The sequence below is a fragment of the Synchiropus splendidus genome, chromosome 8 (assembly GCF_027744825.2).
Source record: "Synchiropus splendidus isolate RoL2022-P1 chromosome 8, RoL_Sspl_1.0, whole genome shotgun sequence".
NCBI lineage: Eukaryota > Metazoa > Chordata > Actinopteri > Syngnathiformes > Callionymidae > Synchiropus > Synchiropus splendidus.
Window position 1 is genome coordinate 15,908,277 of NC_071341.1, and position 18,325 is coordinate 15,926,601.

General features: G+C 45.1%; 1 protein-coding gene across 5 annotated transcripts in view; it reads left to right on the forward strand.

Moving 5' to 3' along the window:
• The first annotated feature begins 1,248 nt into the window (after positions 1 to 1,248).
• LOC128763564 (rho guanine nucleotide exchange factor TIAM1-like) overlaps positions 1,249 to 18,325 on the forward strand; it is a 42,432-nt gene continuing 25,355 nt past the window's right edge. For 2 of the 5 annotated variants that reach the window (XM_053872484.1, XM_053872479.1), the window contains exon 1: positions 1,249 to 1,392. The gene's annotated coding sequence lies outside the window, so the exon portion shown is untranslated. Of the gene's footprint in view, positions 1,393 to 12,375; positions 12,511 to 13,653; positions 14,313 to 15,710; positions 15,757 to 18,325 lie in introns of those variants that run through there. The other 3 variants (XM_053872480.1, XM_053872482.1, XM_053872483.1) reach the window with 3 other exon arrangements.

The following is an 18,325-nucleotide window of genomic DNA, read 5'->3' on the forward strand; positions in this document are numbered from 1 at the left end:
CAGAATTCTTATGAACCCCATGATGAAGTGGTGCTGGTGACCATCAGTTCTCACTGCTGCAGGTCACAGCGCGGATGGAGATCAGCTCAATTCAAGAGCTTCTTTCTCTTGGATGCAGCGTCCAGTCCCAGCTGAAGATTAGCTACTTCCTCAGGTGTTGCGTTCCTCGCTTGGGCCCTGCCCTCCTCTCAACTGTGGTCACCAGCTTTGTAGTGACTCAAAGATATCAGCGGCTACATTACTTTGCTCTGTGTGGGGTTCAGACTTATGGTTTAAGTGCAGTCATCTGGGAGGGACTTGGAGTAGAGATGAGATGCCACTGTCAGGATGGCTCTGGAATAGTTAGGTAGAGAACCAGAAATGGTGTCTCACATGAGCTGGGAAGACCTCGATATTCCCAGCAGTCGAGAGGAAAGTTTGGACCTGAATAGAATGGGAATCACTGTGGGTTAAATTAGAAAAATAAAAGTGATGAAAACAAGACTTGATATATCTCTGACTGAGTTCCAAATTTAAAGTTTGGATCTCCTGTGACAAGGAGCTGTCAAGCCAAAAAAATATAAATCTTTTGTAACTTATTATTTTCAAAAAAGGGGAAATGTGTAATTATATGTAATTCAAGTCGATATTTATTCAGTTTATTTAAACATTCAAAATGTAAATCATCATCATTGCAGTAGATCTTAAGTGTTGAACAGCTCGGCAACAGAACTTTGGGTGATACATATAAATATGATTTTAAAAGGGTCATTTACTTCAATACTTTTATTTATTTTGAGGGACAAAAGATGCTGAAACTGCTAATTGTTTAAAATGTATTTTTTTGTGTAAATGCATTTTAACAAACATATTACTTTAAAGATTACCTTTAGGATTTTCAATGAAAATATTTTGGGAAGCAAGGAATATTAAGGGAATAATCACATACGTTTGTATCTCTATCTTTGTGAGGACCTCCCGTTGTCTAAACTTAACCATCCAAAACAAATGTAAACAATAAAGATTCAAATTCAAAATGTCCTCACAAGATCAGTTCTGTCACAGATTCGTTGGCTCATATCATAAATGAGATTTTTCCTCTGAAAAAAATCCATAGCATTATTGAACCGGAAGTGCCTGACCAAATAACTCCAATAAGAAAAACAAACGACGACGCAACACAATTAAAACGCGATTTAACGGCGGAGCGCTGCGATTGGCTGCGGAGACGATTAATTGACGTCACGACGGTCCAGTCAGTCGCCGGCGGTTCCGCCCATCTGAGCGGCGGGGAATCCACGCATGGTCTGTGGAAACAGACCGTGGAGCAGCGCGGACTCACGGAGCTTCCACACCGGCGTGGATCAACATGAACGACTCGGTCCGGCGGGATACAGAAGCGGACCGTCGCAGGTGAGGAAACCGAGACCCGCGCTCCACGGTCCGTCTGCGAATCCGAGACGCGAGTGTGCGAGGCGGACAAGTTCCTGCGGCGGCGGCGGCGGCGGTTGTAGCCAGAAATGTGGAGCAGACGGCGAGGATGACGCTGCAGCAACAGCAATGCGCAGCACATTGTGCTTCGCCTCCAACACACCTGCGACCCTCCGCCGCCGCGGGAGCCCGGGTGGCCGAGCCGCGGTGAACTTCGCTGCGCGTCCTTCACTGTCGCCCCGCGTCCGTCAGGTGGATCTTCCGTCCGTTGTAATCGCGTTTGTCCTTTAGCGGTGGACGCTCTCGGTCAGATGACTGGAGCAGAGGAGTCACCTCCGCGGTTTCGGTCTCCGTCAGCAGCTTGTTAGGTCGCCGGGAAAGTCGTTTTTCATGGGTGACCTCCATCATTCTGAGTGTCGAAGGTGAGGCCCGGGGGCCAGTCAGGGACGATCAGCTGCACTGGTGTCCACTGACCCACGACCCTACTGGCCAATTTACTGTCAATTAACCTGTGTATGTTTTTGAACTGTGGGAGGAAACCAGAGTCCCTAGAGGAAGCATGTTGCATCAAGCCTTGTAGTGCGTTCCATTTGCCCCTCTAAGTGGAGGTTCACAATCCAAGATGGCTGCTCAGCAGTGAGTAGAGCTCTTGTTATATTGGGTATGTTCGACTTCCAGCTAGTTTTTGAATCAGTTGAAATGTTTCTCTAGTGTAATTGTAAATGTTCATGCTGTATCAGCTAACAATGCTATCGCTAGCCTTCGGTATCTGGAAGACACCGAGCTCGGCACCAACGTCATTCACAGCTCCGAGTTCTGACTTCCATGTTAAATAGAAAGCACCTTCATTTGAACTCGCAACCTTTTCGCTTTAGCAACGCACGCTACTGTGGCACCAGCTAAGCAACTATGTTCCTTCTTCAGACATTTTACAACACCAAAGCAGAGTTCTACAGTCAGTCAGTCAGTTCGGCACCAATTAAACATATCGCAACTTGGATGACTTGGCTAGCGACAGCGAAGTTAAACGGCTGATGCTAAAACCTAGCGTTGCTACATCCTGCTTGTCATGAGACAGACATTTAATATTCTGACGGCACCGTTTTTTGGACGTGCGACGTGGCTAGCTTGTTAGTGTTCCACTAATAAAACGTCTTTGTCAGTAGTGATGCTAAACACAACATTGCTAGCTGTGAAAAGGTTACATTGTTTATTATCAGGGGGATGAGTCAGCAACTTGAAAACCTAGCTGCTGATCTGACCAGATGAATGTCATCAAATGCAGTTCAAAGTTGGAATGATTTTAATAACACAACATCACAAATATTGATCACAACCAAGCTAGTAAGAAAAAACGGCCACATGATGCTAAATGGTGAGCTAACCACCCTGTCGTTCCCCGGGGTCTTGACCGTAATTGTGCTCCTATATGTCCAACCTTTTCCATTACATGTACATTTAGTCCGAAACAGGACTTTGAAATTGCGTTTCCCAACTTGTAGAAATACTGCTGAGTCACTGTTGGAGTTGAGGGAAAAATGGCGAGCGCAGATCCATTTCCCTAATTCATAACCGCTCCCTCCTGGGATGAGCAATATCTTATGGTTAGAAGTCCCTGCTGTTGCGTAACTATGATGGGTCTGTTGTTATTGGAAGGAAAAAAAGGAAGTGGTGAGGAGAACCTGACTCTCAGACTGTATTCAAGACGGCAGTGACACGTTACGGCTGCTGATCAAGCTGGTCACCAAATCCATGTTGAAATGAATAAGTCGTCACTTTCAGTGACATTTATGAGATGAATCTTTGGTCGAATGGAGAAATGGAGAGAAAGCTTATCCCTCCCTGCATCCTTCCTTCCATCCAGCCACCTATTGTCCGTCCGTCCATCCTTCCATCTGGCCATCATCCATCCATCCATCCACCTATCATCCATCCTTCCATCCTTTATTCTGGCCATAATCCATCCATCCATCCACCTATCGTCTGTCCATCCACCTATCGTCCATCCTTCATTCTGGCCATCATCCATCCAACCTTCCATCCATCAATCCATTATCCACCCATCCATCCACCAGTCAACCCATCAATCAACCCTCCATCCATCCATCCACTCATTGTCCGTTCATCCACCTATTGTCCATCTGTCCACCATGCACCCACCTATTATCCATCCTTCCATCCATCTCACCGTCCATCCATCCGTCCATCCATCTGTCCGTCCACCCGTCCGTCCACCCGAATTCATGTTGTGAACATGTTAATTTTCATGCGCAAGCATATTTTGATTAAAAAAAAAAAACAAAAAGAAGAAGAAAATTTCTGGTGAAGGGTCAGACTTGTGTGACGTGTTCTGCTTCATATTTCGGGCCTGCACTAACCTGTTGTGGGACGTGCTGAGTCCTAATGAATCTGGACAGGACGTCAGATCAGCGACTTGGTCTTGCAGCTCGGCGAGTGAAAGTCTCATGAATGTTTTACTGTGGCCTGTAAAAGTGCAAACTGTCTTCAGGCTGGAACCTTAAACATCCTAATGTCTGTGACAGCTTCACTCTCGCTGTCAGAGCCGGAGGTTTGAAAGATGTCTGAGGGTCAGAGGTCGCTCATCTGAACCTCTGGAAGTAGGTAGGTCGTAGGCGGGTAACGGGAGCCCACCCGGGTGTCCCCCTCCTCCTTCCCCCGCTGAAGCCCTCTGGCTGGGACTCGAGTCCAGACTAGTCTCTTTCCCCCTGAAGTGTTTAGTCGACGACCACACAACAAAGAATTCCACACTCTAATGCTAATTCTAAAGTTGCCAGCACAATTCCCGCCTTTGTCCTGACAAGTGTGTCCAAGTGCTCCACCAACATTCAAGGAGCTTGATTCGCTGTGTGAGATCTATTCATGCTCGTCCCACGCCGCCATCATTCATGTAAACACGCGAGGTTGTGTCACATGACGTTGGTCCGATACGCACTGTTGTTGCCACGTAAACGTCTTTTAGGAAGAGTGGACTGTTGGGAGCAGAAGTGGCTCAACGTCCACCTGACTTCCTGTTAGAAACGGTAAATATTGCCACGTCCAGTGTGTTGACAGCTTCCAGTCAGAACATCATGTACTTTAAACAGCCTTCTGTGGAACCTCGGTTCTGTTTTGACCTTTTGTCTTTCATTCTTTTATTGCATCCGCCTTACGTCTCGGACCATCTTTTTGCTCCTAGAATTCAAGTCCTTCTTGCCCCTGCACCTCTAGTGTGGAGTTTGACTTGACATGTCAGGACCACGGTCACCTGTGGGCCCCCGGGCCGGTGTTTGTGTGTGTGTGTTCAGCAGGAGGTGTGTCAATATTAGGACCATAAAGTTTGAGCGCTGCTCTTTGTGATGATTCAGAAGGTTTCAGAACCTGAGCTCACAGTAGCGTACATGGCGTGTTATCCTGCTCCTGGACAGACAGGAAGCTCGGTAAAGAGCAGGAGGAAGCTCAGTGTGGGGAGCGACGCCCGGCATGTCTCCTGTCCTCACGTCACAATGGACTCCAGCTTTGACTGCTCGTCCGTCTCCATCAGTGCGTTGGACTGTCACCATCGAACCCCTTCAGAAGACGCCCATTGTTCTCCACAAGCAGGCATTTTGTTGAACCCAGAGTCGACATGCTGCTCCTCAGTAGGTGGCGTCTTCTCGGAGTACGACCCGGAACACAGTGTTGTTGTAGGACGACACTGTGCTGTCAGCCCTGTGGCTGCGGTTGGCCTTTGTTTGACCTCTGTGGGTCAAATTACAGTGTGACACTACTCTGTTTCAGCATTGTTTTTTTGTCTCCGTTTCAAAAATGTTTGTGTAAATGTTTAGGAGATCCCACGCCACCCCTTTTCTCCCTCCATTTTGCATCTCAAAATCTTTTTTTATTTTTTTTTATTTTAGCAATTTTATCATAACATTTCCCCCCGAATGAAACATGTTCGCACAATCTACTAATTTAATGTATTTTTTTTTTCATAATTGATATTTATAAAATGTATGTAGTGTTGTGGTGTTATATGGTGTTTGTGCGTTTCTTCTATTAAAAGAATTTAATTCTAGCTGTTTTTAAGATTTTATTTTATTTTTTCTGAATAAAAAAATATTCACCACAGTATACATTTTTCTACAGACCATATATATATATTTTATTCATGTATTTGTAATTTCTTGAATTTACAATTTTACACATTTTGTGTATTTGTATTCATTGTCTTATTTGATTAGCAAATGTATAATAATTAATTGGCCATATGTTTTTAAATATATATTTTAATATATGTTTAAAGTTGTTTTTGTTTATTTGAACCCCCATAGACGATGCGGTTTATATATTTATGGTTTTATATAATTCCAAAACGATGTAGAACCAAGATGCCTTTTGTCAAATGTAGGTTTGCTGAGTATTCTGAAGGTCATGTGACCTTTGAAGGTTTTAGCTAAACTTGACTATTAGATTGGAAATTAGCTGATCTGAACTCAATACCGCGACGTGGTCGAGAATGAAACCCAAACATTTTGTCCGTTAAATATTTGTCTCTTCCGATTCCGCCTCCTCATTTGTCGCGCTCAGCTGGACGTCTCCCCAAACTCCAACATCCGACCCGCTGATGTCAGAGACGATGAATCTTTTGCCGATAGTCGGCCTAATCTGCGGGAGCGTCGCCGTGGGTTGCCAAAAATATGATCCCAGATAAACTCAGAGGACAAGCCTCCTCCTCCTCTGGCAGCGATCGCACGTCGCGCAGCTGCGACCCGGAATGGTGAAAATCCCTGACGGTTCCTCTCCTCACACACGACGCATTTGCTAGTCTGAACCAGCCTTAAATTCTGCATAAATAATGACGTAAGCCGCCTCTTATTACAGGCTTAAATACACCCCCGTCCGCTGTCATGATCTGACCTGATGTTAGCGAACACATCGCTCAGATTTGGAGGAGCGTAAGCTGCTTCCTTCCCACTTGGCTGCAGACCCAGTCCAGTCAGGCATGGGCACTTTATTCTCTGAAAATGAGGACTGTTGTGCAACTCCTGGAGAAAAATTCTGCCGAAGGTATTGAGTTATTTGTAGACAAAAGATTGGTGGGAAAATTCCTCCATAAATGGTGAAAATGGAAGTTTTAAGTGGGAGCCAGGAAGGCGGGGGGCGACAACCCTTCACAACATGTCGTGACATGGACCTTTTGTTACACCTGAAGTAAGATCAGAGAAATGGATTCGAGGCCTCTAATCGTTTGGTTTTGTCTGGAGCTGTTTAGGACCTCGCTGGCTAAAATCTTGGAGGTTCAAGGGTGGGAGCTCTGGTCCCTGACTTTTGCAGGAAGCCTTGGTTGTATCTTCCCTCTGGTGCCTCAAAGGTGCGGCGCCCTTCGCCTTTGGTGTCCTCACTAGCATATGTGGAGGCACTCTGGTTTCCTCCCTCAGTCCGACTGTCCAATAAACCCGGTGACAGACTGCAGAGCTTTCTAGGGGATCCGCCCCAAGTCACTAGGTTAGACTCCGCCTATCTACTTCCTGGGAATGAGTGAAACTCTTAACATCTAGAAACATTTCTGCATAATCGGGTTCCTAACTGAGGTCTTTGGAACTGGATCCAAGTTGCCATCGGGCCACATCCTGCCATATGCCGTGATGTAAAAAGTGAGCTTACAAAACTGCAGAAACAGGAAGTATGCTGGTGCTTTAGCTTCATGCTAGCAACAGACTCCTGTAGGAGGCTCCAGAGAAGCAGCTGCTACTGCGTTTGACCCGGCCCGTGAAGAGAAGCTCCGCGAGCAGCTGGTGATCTGCTCTTTAATATTCTCTCAGTATCTCCTTCAATAACTAATACTGCGACGGCCTCTCCTCTGTGTAGGTCGAGTCCCGACCAATCAATCCCAGACTCTCCCTCTGCGTGATCCGCGTCTCTGATCCGTGGCTTTGAAGTCGACACTTGAGAAGCAACTCTCTGCTGGAGACCTCTGGAGCCTCGGCTAATGATCCCTCCCCGCGCCGACTCCCGCGCTTTCATGTCTCTTGTAGCCGCAGCGCTCTCCTCCGCGGATATCACTGTACCATTTCTTCAAGTGTACAATGGATCATCTGTTTCCTGAGCAGAGTTTCCCATGTTGTTGTGGATTAAGGTCGTGAAGAAAATAATCGCTTCTGGTGATGGATGTTCTGCAGTCGCCCGCTGCTTCTGACGTCTTCTCAGATAGCGGGTCGTGTTGGGTGTGGATTTGTGTGAGAGACAGCGCTGGGTGAATCTTCATTTTGGGTGAACCGCAAACATCTGCTGGAAAAGTTCCTCTCTCCTGACACGTGGACGGGAAACTTCACATCCGTCCTGTTGGCTTTGTTTTGTACAAAATATTATATACCAAAATAATGTTTGATATTCTGGGGTTTTTTTTTGGGTGAAATCATGAAGGCGTTGAAAAGTGGCATTAATATGATGGGAGGTTGTTTGTAGAAATGGATGATCAAATGTTGACGTGTTTGAAACTGTGGCGGAGGAATCAGAGGTGACAGATTTGCTGAATTGGTGACAATAAAAACATTTTTAAATCATGAAGTAAATCTCTCTCCCATCAGCAGCGGTCCATCTCTTGTTTGTCCAGCTGTCATGCGCGACTTCAGTTCCGCCGGTAACAGGCTTCAGTCATTGTTTCTTTCTGGATTTTTCTGTGAATAGCACTCTGATGTTGCTGTCCACCTCCATGATGCGCTGTGTCCTCTCCTTGTTTTCATGTTTCCACCTCAATACGTTTGGTCACCGTGACTGTTCATCTTGAGAGAATTTTTCTGAAGGTGTGTGGGCTCTTATTTAAGCTGTGGCGCTGCACCACACTTGTTTACATGTAGCGGGAACCCTGCTTTATAGTGAGAAAAAGATCAGACACGGAAGTTGTATAGGTGTGGAATGATGCTATGTTTTTAGCTTTGAAGTTCCACTGCAAGTTGTTGACTGTGTTGGATAAACAGAGGCATCGGGCCGTATCTGGGCCCCAGGCTGCGCTTTCGTCTGGTCGTAATAGGCGAAACTGCTGCGAAAACTGAGCATATACACGTCTTGTGATGTCATCAATGTTTGCGCTGAGCTGAGTGGCTCGCACTAGTGTGGCGCTAGTATCTGCCTGACAGAATGAGCAAGGCGAGCGCTGGATTCCAACTGCCAGTTCACACGCTCAGGTCAGCTCCTGCACTCGCTCATATCGGGGTCAGGTTTTGAGCAACCTTGGTAGACCCCGGTCAGGTAGTGAACCATGATGCGTTCAAGTGCTGTTAGAATTCTTGACTTTTGTCATGCCACTTCAATCACGTATTCATTTGTCTATGATTTCTGGCGACACGCAGCAAAATAAAGATTTGTTTACGAATACATTTCAATGAAAACCTTTCTTTTCCCTTAATACTTGTGTCAACATTCAATATGTAAATAAATGACAAACATTTACACATCAATATCATGTTAGAGTGAAAAGAAATTGAACCCAGATTAGCATCTAATTCTATTTCAGCTCATTTTCATTTTTATTTCTGTTTATTGGTGTATTTCCACATTTATTTTCTTTCCTATTTCCGTATTTTGTAACCTCTTTTGATGCTAATAATTTAATAAAATCTATGTTTATGTAAATGAATGGCAGGATATTTATACATGAAATTCACATCCTGAGGTGTAAAGAGTGAGAAAACAGTGAGATCAGTTTGCTTCATACTTGACTCTAAATAAACTGAAACTAATTCATGCTCCCTATAATACACAACCCATACAAAAGTACCTGCCATCTAAGGCTACGAACTAGTCATGTGACTGTAACCAGGAAAGTCCCAGTCACTCTTTACTGAAGCAAAAACATTCATTCGTTTTCCCTGTGATGGGGTCACGGCGGCTGGAGCCGGTCCCAGCTAGTTGGCGAGTGGTGGGGGGGGGCGACACACCGTGGAAAGGAGTTTAAAAGGGGCTGATGTCGTTTTGCTCCCAAACATTCTTCCATGCTCCAGTCTGAGCTTGTGTGGCTGCAATTATGTCATTAGAAGCCATCAATAGGAAGAGCAGCTGCTTCTCAAGTGTGCTCTCTCCCTCCATCTCCATCTCTCCGGGTCTGGAGATGAGTGGCGGCTCCGGTGGCGACAGGGTGACCACACCAGGCGTCAGGAGTGGCGTGTGCCTCTCACCTGCCTCTGCAGCGCCACGTCCGTGTGGGGCTGAATCAGCTGGGGAGAGCAGACAGTGGTGGGCGTGATGGCCTGCTGCCAGTGATGAGGAAGCAGAGTGAGTCCTGTCTCCATCTCCACAGCCTGCAGGGTGGTTCAGCCACATCTCGCTGATGGATGACCGGCCTGCGTCACTGCGCCACTCTGTTTTCAGTCCGGAGATAAAGCTGTGTTCCACAGGAAGCGCTGACAAGAAGCACGTGTGTGTGCGTTCAGACGTCTTTCTGCACGGGTTGCACGGCAGGCGAGTCGCACATGGCGACATGTGACGTCACACTCGGTCATCCTCCGCCACGCTAATTAGCATCTGCGCTATCTAGCACGTGGCGTAGCAGTTGACTTGGCGAATAAGGTACAGTGAGCACGATGAGAATTTCTTGCTTGAAACTGGTACTGAACACATAACTCAGCATGTCAGCTTCTACATGTTGTGTTGTCTCTAGTTGTACGCAACTTGTATCAGAGGATTTTTTTTAAAATACTTCCCTCCTGAGTTTTAAATCACTTCAACTCTGGGAGGAAATGTGCTTTAACAGAGAGGCTAGTGGCTACGATGTAAACAAAACTTTTTCTTCGCACAAAATGTATCACTTGTCGTAAACACTGGTTGTTCTCACGAATGATTAATCGACTTGTCGCCATGTGACGAACACGCGACTCGTGTTGTGAATCATGTCATGTTGTAAATAGTAGATACTTGTACAGTGTTAAGTCCTGTTTTGAAACATAACATTTTAATTGCGCGAAATGTGGTTTGAATCACGGCAGGCGTCTTGCGATACAATGCGTATCCTGTTAGGAGTGGTGATACGATGCGATACTGTAAGTTCTCTATTGCATTGTAATATTTGCCAATGAGCTGTCATTTTAAGGTGGGAATTCAGATAATAAAGTACAATATTCTGTTCATAAAAATCAGTTTCTTGTTATGAAGTCAGTCCAACGGAGCAATGAGCAGCTGCCTTAATCAACAAAATATGAACAGAAATAAAACACAAGTCACAAATGCAGCGGCGTGTACAAGTACTTGCATATTAAATATCGATAAAGTTGACAATATCAAGACAATATCACACAATCAAGTAATGTGATATTTCAGCAAAATTATCGCTACCATATTGTGCGGTCAACTATCGCGATATTTGAGATTATCGATATTCATAACGTCCCTAGTTTGAATATTCTGTTTGCGACTAATCCGTTATTCCAGTCGATTATAGTTAACTAGTTGTTGCAGGTTTGAATTGGGATTCTTTGTTCTCCCCTTCCTTCTTTGGACTCAGGTTTCCTCCCACTCTCTAAAGAAGTTGAATTGCCTCTCTGTGTGAGTGGGTGGTTGACCTGTCTCAGAATGGAGACCAGTCCATGGGACCTCCTGCCTCTCGCCCAGACTAGCTGGGACAGACTCCACCCAGTCAGTCTATTTATCTTACTTTATTGAAATAAATATCTTCAGGGCAACGTTAAGTTGAATCCATTTGAATCCCAGGTCATAAGAAGTGCTGACCGTTTCGCCACCTTGTTGTCGTTGGACCGTTCCCCGATCGCAGAGAGGAAGAGCTGGCGTGACGTCTTCTGTGCAGCTGGCCAGATTAGCCAAACAGAGCTGCAGGGTCGGACGTGAACTCCAGTTATTACATGTGCCGTGCCGCGATTCATGCTTGTGTTTACCGTGTCGCCTCAGAGGTTTAATATCGGGGTCGCAACCTTGGCTGGACATGAAGCGGCGGCGAGCCGGGCTGACCACAGTGCAGAGGAAGCTTTATTTCGCTATTACTCATCTCAGTGTCTAGACATTAAGAGTCACTCCTCTAATCTCTCATAAGTAATTCTGGCCTTCTCTGCTGGACTCTGACAGAAGAGCAATGATCCTCTGCTGCTTCGTGTGTCTGCGAGGGTTTTAGCCCAAAAAATTCTACTGACATTCAGTATGAAAAACAATGTTGCCTCTCATTCTGCAAGTTCAATGATGGAACAAAGGCGTTTCAAAGGTTTTTGAAGTTTATGTCACAGGTTTTCTATAGCATTGTGTAACTCCTTTGAATTTAAACATAGTTTTCTGCTTCATAAAATGCCCGCTACAAATGACTCGACAATGATTTGGCCATCTCTTGGCTGATGGATGACACAATGAGATCAGCTGACCAGCATCCTGGCAGCTGATTGGCTAGGTGACCCACCTTCCATGACTATACATTATTGAAGTATTTGGCTTCTGCTTGGTGGCTTTCTCCGGTCGCTTCTGCTGGAGCCATGACTCTGATCGACTTGTTAAATGAACGTGATGCAGTTAAACCTCAGTCGTGTGAACGCCGCCACTCTGCCGCCGCTCCCCCGTCTTCCATTGCCTACAAGCGAATCCTGCACCGCTGTCACTGCTGACGTCGGCGCGGCCCCACGACATCACCGGTGCTATGACAACAGCCGCCCCGGTCCATTTTGGGCAGAACGTTTCTAGCGATGCCTCGTCATTTACCACCCCCCCTCCTCTTCCTCTTCCTCCTCTTCACTATCCACAGGTTCAGAACCTGCCTGTGAGCTTCAGTCTGCACGACAAAGAAGCTACATGTGAGTGTAAACATGATGCTCCTGAGTGAGGAGTGGAGGAGCAATTACGGCGCAGACAGAGGAGGGAGGGAGCACATTCCTGCTGCCAGGAGTTTAGGGGGTGGCAGTGGAGATGGGAGGGGGGGTGTGAAATCGGGAGGGGGAGTTGGCTGGGAGGGGGGGGGTTTACAAACAGTCACTCCTCCTCCCTCCTTCACTTCTCCAACTCATCCCAGCAGAGAGGAGTCACAGTCTGGACGCGCAACAGCAGGAGTATCAGTTCTTGGGAGATTTATATCCGCTGATGCAAGGGATTGGATCGGAATATTTCCTAGCAGCCGCCGCCGGTTCAGTGGAAACAGTAAGTTATTGTTGTTTGTTGGGAAACAAATGGCTCATCAGGGAAACTCCTGAACGAGGTGCCAAGTGGTCCGTTCAGCCCCCTGCAGCCTGGAAGTGTTTCCAGTCCGGATAAGACAAGCTGGTTCTGAAGGAGGCAGGAGGGAACGTCAATGTAGGGAACATCTGTGGGGTGTTTTTATTGCGTTGCTGCTTCAGAAAATAACCTGTTTTTCTAATAATGTGATGCTTAGTTTTTAAGACACTGGTGGTAAAAAATCAGTCGTACGCAACAATGCAGATGTATTTTAACATTTATAATGTGAAGAACAAGCGTGTTTTTTTTCAGGGAAATTATCAAATTAATAAACATCTCTGCTTTGATGTTTTGATCTTTTAAATGATGGTCACATATGGTGATTTTGTGGTGTTAAATGCTGCATTTTTTTAAGTCCTCTTGTGATTGTTTCAGCTAATTTGTTGTAGAGCTGTAACTCCAGGGGTCAGTGAACGCATCACTGGGTGTGAGCCTGATAAGAAGTTTGATGGAAAATTAGTGGAAGCTATTGACTGCAGCATTACAGTACTCAGGAAAACAAAAAAATAGATTTTCTTTTGAGTCAATGGCTTCTAGTTTCAAAACCTTTTTTGAAAGAAGTACAGCTGAGTATACAGTTGCTTTGAATGCACCGTCTGACTTATTTCATTATTTTCATAAAAAAAGAAAAATCAGCTTAAAGGTTCATTCTTTTCCTTTGTAAAAAGGTTGACTTTTGAAACCTCTGTTTAAAAGCCAAACCCTCTGACATCCTCAGGTCATTTGTCACCATTAGATTCCAGAGAATGCGAGGCAGAAACTTCTCCCACTGAGACTCTGATTTGAAGGCTAGTGTTTCCATGTCCCGGGGTCTTTCTGGCCTGGGTGGGGTTTCCACCTCCTGTTTCTACCTGTAGCACCTAGAGCGGCGACCCACAACAATGGCCCTCTTCTGCCTCACAGTGAGACGCAAACACTCCAGCGCGTGTCTGCCGTTGTAATGACAAAGGTGGCGGTGTCGCGGCTGGTTTTGTGATGCTGATCATTTGATGAATTGCAAATGCCGGAGTTGGTCAAAGTCAAGGAGAGCTCCCGCAGCGCATCCTTCATGGGGGGGGAGGGGATACAGAGGGGACTTGATATGAAGTTCATTTGAAATCCCAGCTGTGTGTTTTTGTTGCCTCACTCCCGCCGTGGGGAGAAATGGTCATCTGGTGTCATAGTTATGGAAATGTATTGACTGTTGGAGGCTTAGCGGGACAGGAGGTCAGGTCGCCACGCTCGGGCTCATAAATCTCCACGATACCTCTGTTATGATGCCCACAGGACAGCCAGTCACCGCCCTCGCTGCCTGAAAGAGAAACACCGGAATAATTCTCCAGAGACGGAGGACTTGATCGGTTTTCATGGTTTTATGTCATAAGCTCGGGCTAATGGCAAAGTCTGTGTGCGCACAAACAAAGGTGACATTGTGGAGTTGATCTGGGATCAGGTGCCGCACTGAGGCTTGGCTGATTTCAAAAGTTCAGCTCTATATAAAGCACGATGGCGGAGAGAGAGCTTCCCCTAGACACACACACACACACCTCCTTTAGTGTCGCCATTGTTGTTGCTGCGAGTCCCAGCAAGCTTCTCATTCACACTGCACTGTAACAGAGTAGCATCGCAAGCTAGCACGGTGCCACTTTGACCTCCACCACGGTCCAGACATGGCGACACACCAGTGTGAGATGCTCGTGGACCTGTGATAGAAACAAACTCAAAAGTTGCTCAGATCAAAACTACAGGTATCTGCCATCTACTTGTGTAAAGCAGTAACTCCAACAGGCTTCATGTGTGCGGCTTGGCTTGTTTAAATGCCGCGTGGCGCCTTAAAAAGTAAGGCCAGTTTATAGATATAGTTTCAGGCTAACACATTAGCTGTTCTGTGTCAGTGAATTTCTAGTCAGTGGGATGTTATGCTAATTGACCTCTTGAGGTTACCTCCTTATCTTAGTTTCAACTCTGTTTTGAACCCCCCACCTGTTTCATGTCGTGCTCCATTGCTTGTTTATATATCCTGCAGGTTTTCACTGGCCATGCTCGTCTTGAAATTAGCATGCTGGCTAATGTAAATAAGGGGCTTCTATGCTAATGAAGCTGATGTTAAACTAGCTAACAAGCTCTGTATAAAGAGTCGTGCATTTGCATTCATTGTTGTGGAGTCTATAAAATGCTAGAACTGTTAGGCCCAAACTACATATTAAACATCGCAGTAATGTGGTTTGCTGACAGCTGGAGTGCTGAGTTGCTGAGCTGAGTCAAGTGGTGTGCTATATTGCTTGCTATTGTTGCTAAATTGCAAACACAAGTTTTCTTTTATGACCTTAGTAAAGGTCTCATTGGTGGTACTTGTTGCTGTGAAAAGGCCTGTATGCTAATACAGTTTTCCTGAAGCAGTTGTGTGCTAATTTACCTTAGCTTCAGAAACTGGTGTGTTGCTTTTCCTTTGATTTCACCGGAAAAGAGTCAAAGTCACAGGCGAATGTAACTAGATATTAAATACCGTTGTTCATTCTTGTTTTTTTGTATGTTTAACTGTTGTATATAGTTTTTTTTTTTTTTTAGTTTTTTTTGTTGTATTTAATGTCATTGTTTGCAGTAGTTTTTCCTTTTAGTTTATCATACACTTTCAAAACATTTTAGCGCTTCACATGCTGTTTCTACGAACGCAAATAACGGCATGAGCAAACGTATAAATGTTTTGTTTAACATTTTTGTGTATATATTACGCCCCAGACATATACGTTGCCCCGTCTGGAGAAAATTGCTAAGCTATAAATATTGTTTGGATATTGTTGGATTCATTATGTTAAACGGCTGTTATTTTTCTGGAGTGTCTTGCAAACTAGTCACAATGCAAATTTGATAAGTTAAAAAAAAGTGGGAAATTATCTTATATTACCTTATTTATTACTACTGGAATTCCCGTGTCATTTTTAGCTTGTGCTAATGTAGCATGCGTAAGTAATGTGACGCGCTTGCTAGCTTGAATGCTAATGTGCTTTGCTGACTTTGTTGTAGCGTGACTTTAGTGTGTGTTCATGTGTTCCTTCTATATACACGTGTATTGTGGACTGATGCTAATGTAGCGGCGGCATCAACGTTTGCTTATGGAGTGCAAGTGTTAAATAGCTGCTCTGCTAATGCACAGAGGAAGGCAAGAGCCACTTTTGATGTGTGAATTTGAAGGTGGGCCAACGCAGCTCTCATGCCTTTCCTGACTTGCCACTGAATATGTCTCTATGTCTCAAGTGAAAGCGGATGATTCTTCTGTTTCCGTTTCCAACCGGACGGTTCATCAGTCAAGTGAAGCTGCCACACGGTCACAATAAGACTCATCTCACTGCTATTTTGGAAGATTTCTCTCACTGTAAACCGTCATCAGGAGCGCCGCGGGCCAGTCGACACATTTTTGTAGCCAGCTTTGTGTAGTCATGTGTGTCAGGAATCGACTCGTCTCTGCTCCGCTGCACAGCGAGAAGAAGCCCGCGGGTGTTTATGGTTGAGGTAAAGCTCGAGGGGGGGAACTTCTGCACATGCTCAGTGCGGCGCTACCGCTACATCTCCCTGGAGCGTGTGAACAACAGACGTAGTCTTTCTGTGCTCGGAAACTTCGGTGTGAAGACGAACCTGAAGGGTCTTGATCCAGATGTTTGTACTTTCGGGGCGGGAGTTTATTGAACCTCCTGAAATGTGAGTGAAGCTTGGCGTCGCTACTCACTGACCTGGAAGTGAATGGTCACCTCAGTGGAAGAAGACATGCAGCTAAGACATGTTCAGCCTCGTTTTTCAGCTCTCAGGCTCGTGACGGGGAGCGGAGGGCGAATGGATCCGAGTTGTCCTCGGGCTGTGACTCCTCAGGGATGTTTCGGTCCAAAATGAAAGAGCTGGTTATTTTAAATACAAGGCTCGAGTGACTTGGTATTTTTAGCGCAATTTATAGGGAATTAATTTTTTATCACAAAAAAACTGACATGTGGACTCGCTGAGTGCTACAGATCTAATGGAGTCCTTCTCGCTCATGGATTAGCTGAGGCCCATACGTCTGACTTGCGTCCTCCGAGTTGCACTAGTCACATCACAAACCACCATAACAGACCAATATGGTTGTGTGTGAGTCTTGTGTGTAGTGACGTGTCTTACAACTATGGTTGTAGCATCTCTTGATGTATGTGCTTAACTTAGCATGTCAGTTAGCGGAACCGTGTTGTGCTGCAACTCACAACTATGACCTGTCGCCGACTAGCTCAACGGTTAGCGAACAGGTTGAAGAACATAATGACATAGTCACGAGAAAACGGAAAATGGATGCACTTTCATGTAAACACCAGATCAATTACAACCATCTTCGACTAGTCAGGACTAGCTTAACAGTTACTGGCATATGATGCGTGTCGGTTGACTTGTGCACCGACTTGTCTGGGTATAGTGTTGTAAATAGTCATTAGAAAATGAAAAAAGTGCATGCTAGTTGTCGTTGTTATTGAAGCAGAGAGCGTGAGTTGCACCAACATGTCGTAGGTGATGTGATGTCCTGCATATTTGTTGGAATAGTTGCAGTACAGCTGGGTCATATTTGGGCTAAGCATGACCCGCAGGTGCTGGTGGCACATCCATGACCATAAAAGCGCCAAACACACTCGCTGCCCTGGTGAAAGAAAGAAGCCCAGAATGTGTCTCACGTAAAAGCAGACCCGTGCTGATGCCATGCGTCGCCCCGGAGACCTTTTCACCGCCGCTGACAGTTACATGCGGTGAGAAGGTCAAGCTGTGAAGTCCCCGACAATATTTTGTCACGCCGCCGTCGCCCTTTTTGTTCATAACAAACCAATTACAATCAAATCTACTCGGGACGCCGGGGGACGGGAATTGGAAATTTAATTGCGTGAAATGTAACACCCCAGTCTGACAGGATGATGTGTGCACAAGGTGATGAGATTCTTTATTCGTACTTGTCTCACCGTGCGAGAGGTCAGCTCATAGTCATTAAACACCATTAAATCCAAGTTCATCATTTCTTTTCATGAGCCATTTTTGGAACATGGTCTTGAAGTGGCTTTTAAATTTTTTTTTTTTTTTTTTTTTTTTTTTTTTTCTTAAGAATGAAGTATTTCCTTTCTCTGATCCTGTCTACTTGTTTTGGAACATGAACTCACACACGTTCTTAAATCAGCCGTAACGCTCCGTCATAGACTGTCCTTCGATCCCTCCCCCCCATCATCCGCCGCCTTTTGTCTCCTCTGAGGTGTGTGTGCGTGTGTGTGTGAGCTGCAGTTATCAGCTGTTAAAAACTTCAAAGTTTGCCAATGAGGAGCTAAAGAGCTGAAAACAGGAAGTGGTCAGTTGACACCTGGAGGGAGGCGCCTGTGCTAACAACTGTGGAGGAACAGTTTTGCCTGTCTGATGGGATGCTCCATAAAATCTGTGCACTGGTCTTTATCACATTGTAATTTATTTATTTTATTATTTCCTGAAAATTATTTTCCCTATTTTATAAGTTATGTATTGTATTACCTTTTTATTCATGTCTACACTTAGAATGTTTATTCATTTTTGAAAATTGTTTATTCATTGCATTATATATTCTAGTGTTCATATTTTTTCCATTTAGTTGATGCTCATGGGAAAGTCTTGGCTATAATTGCTTGTTTTTTTTTTTTACTGGTGAACAATTTTTATATACATTTTTAATCAATTGTAGTTATTAAGCACCCGACATTTTTCACATTTCAACATTTATTTATTTATTTTTTTTAAG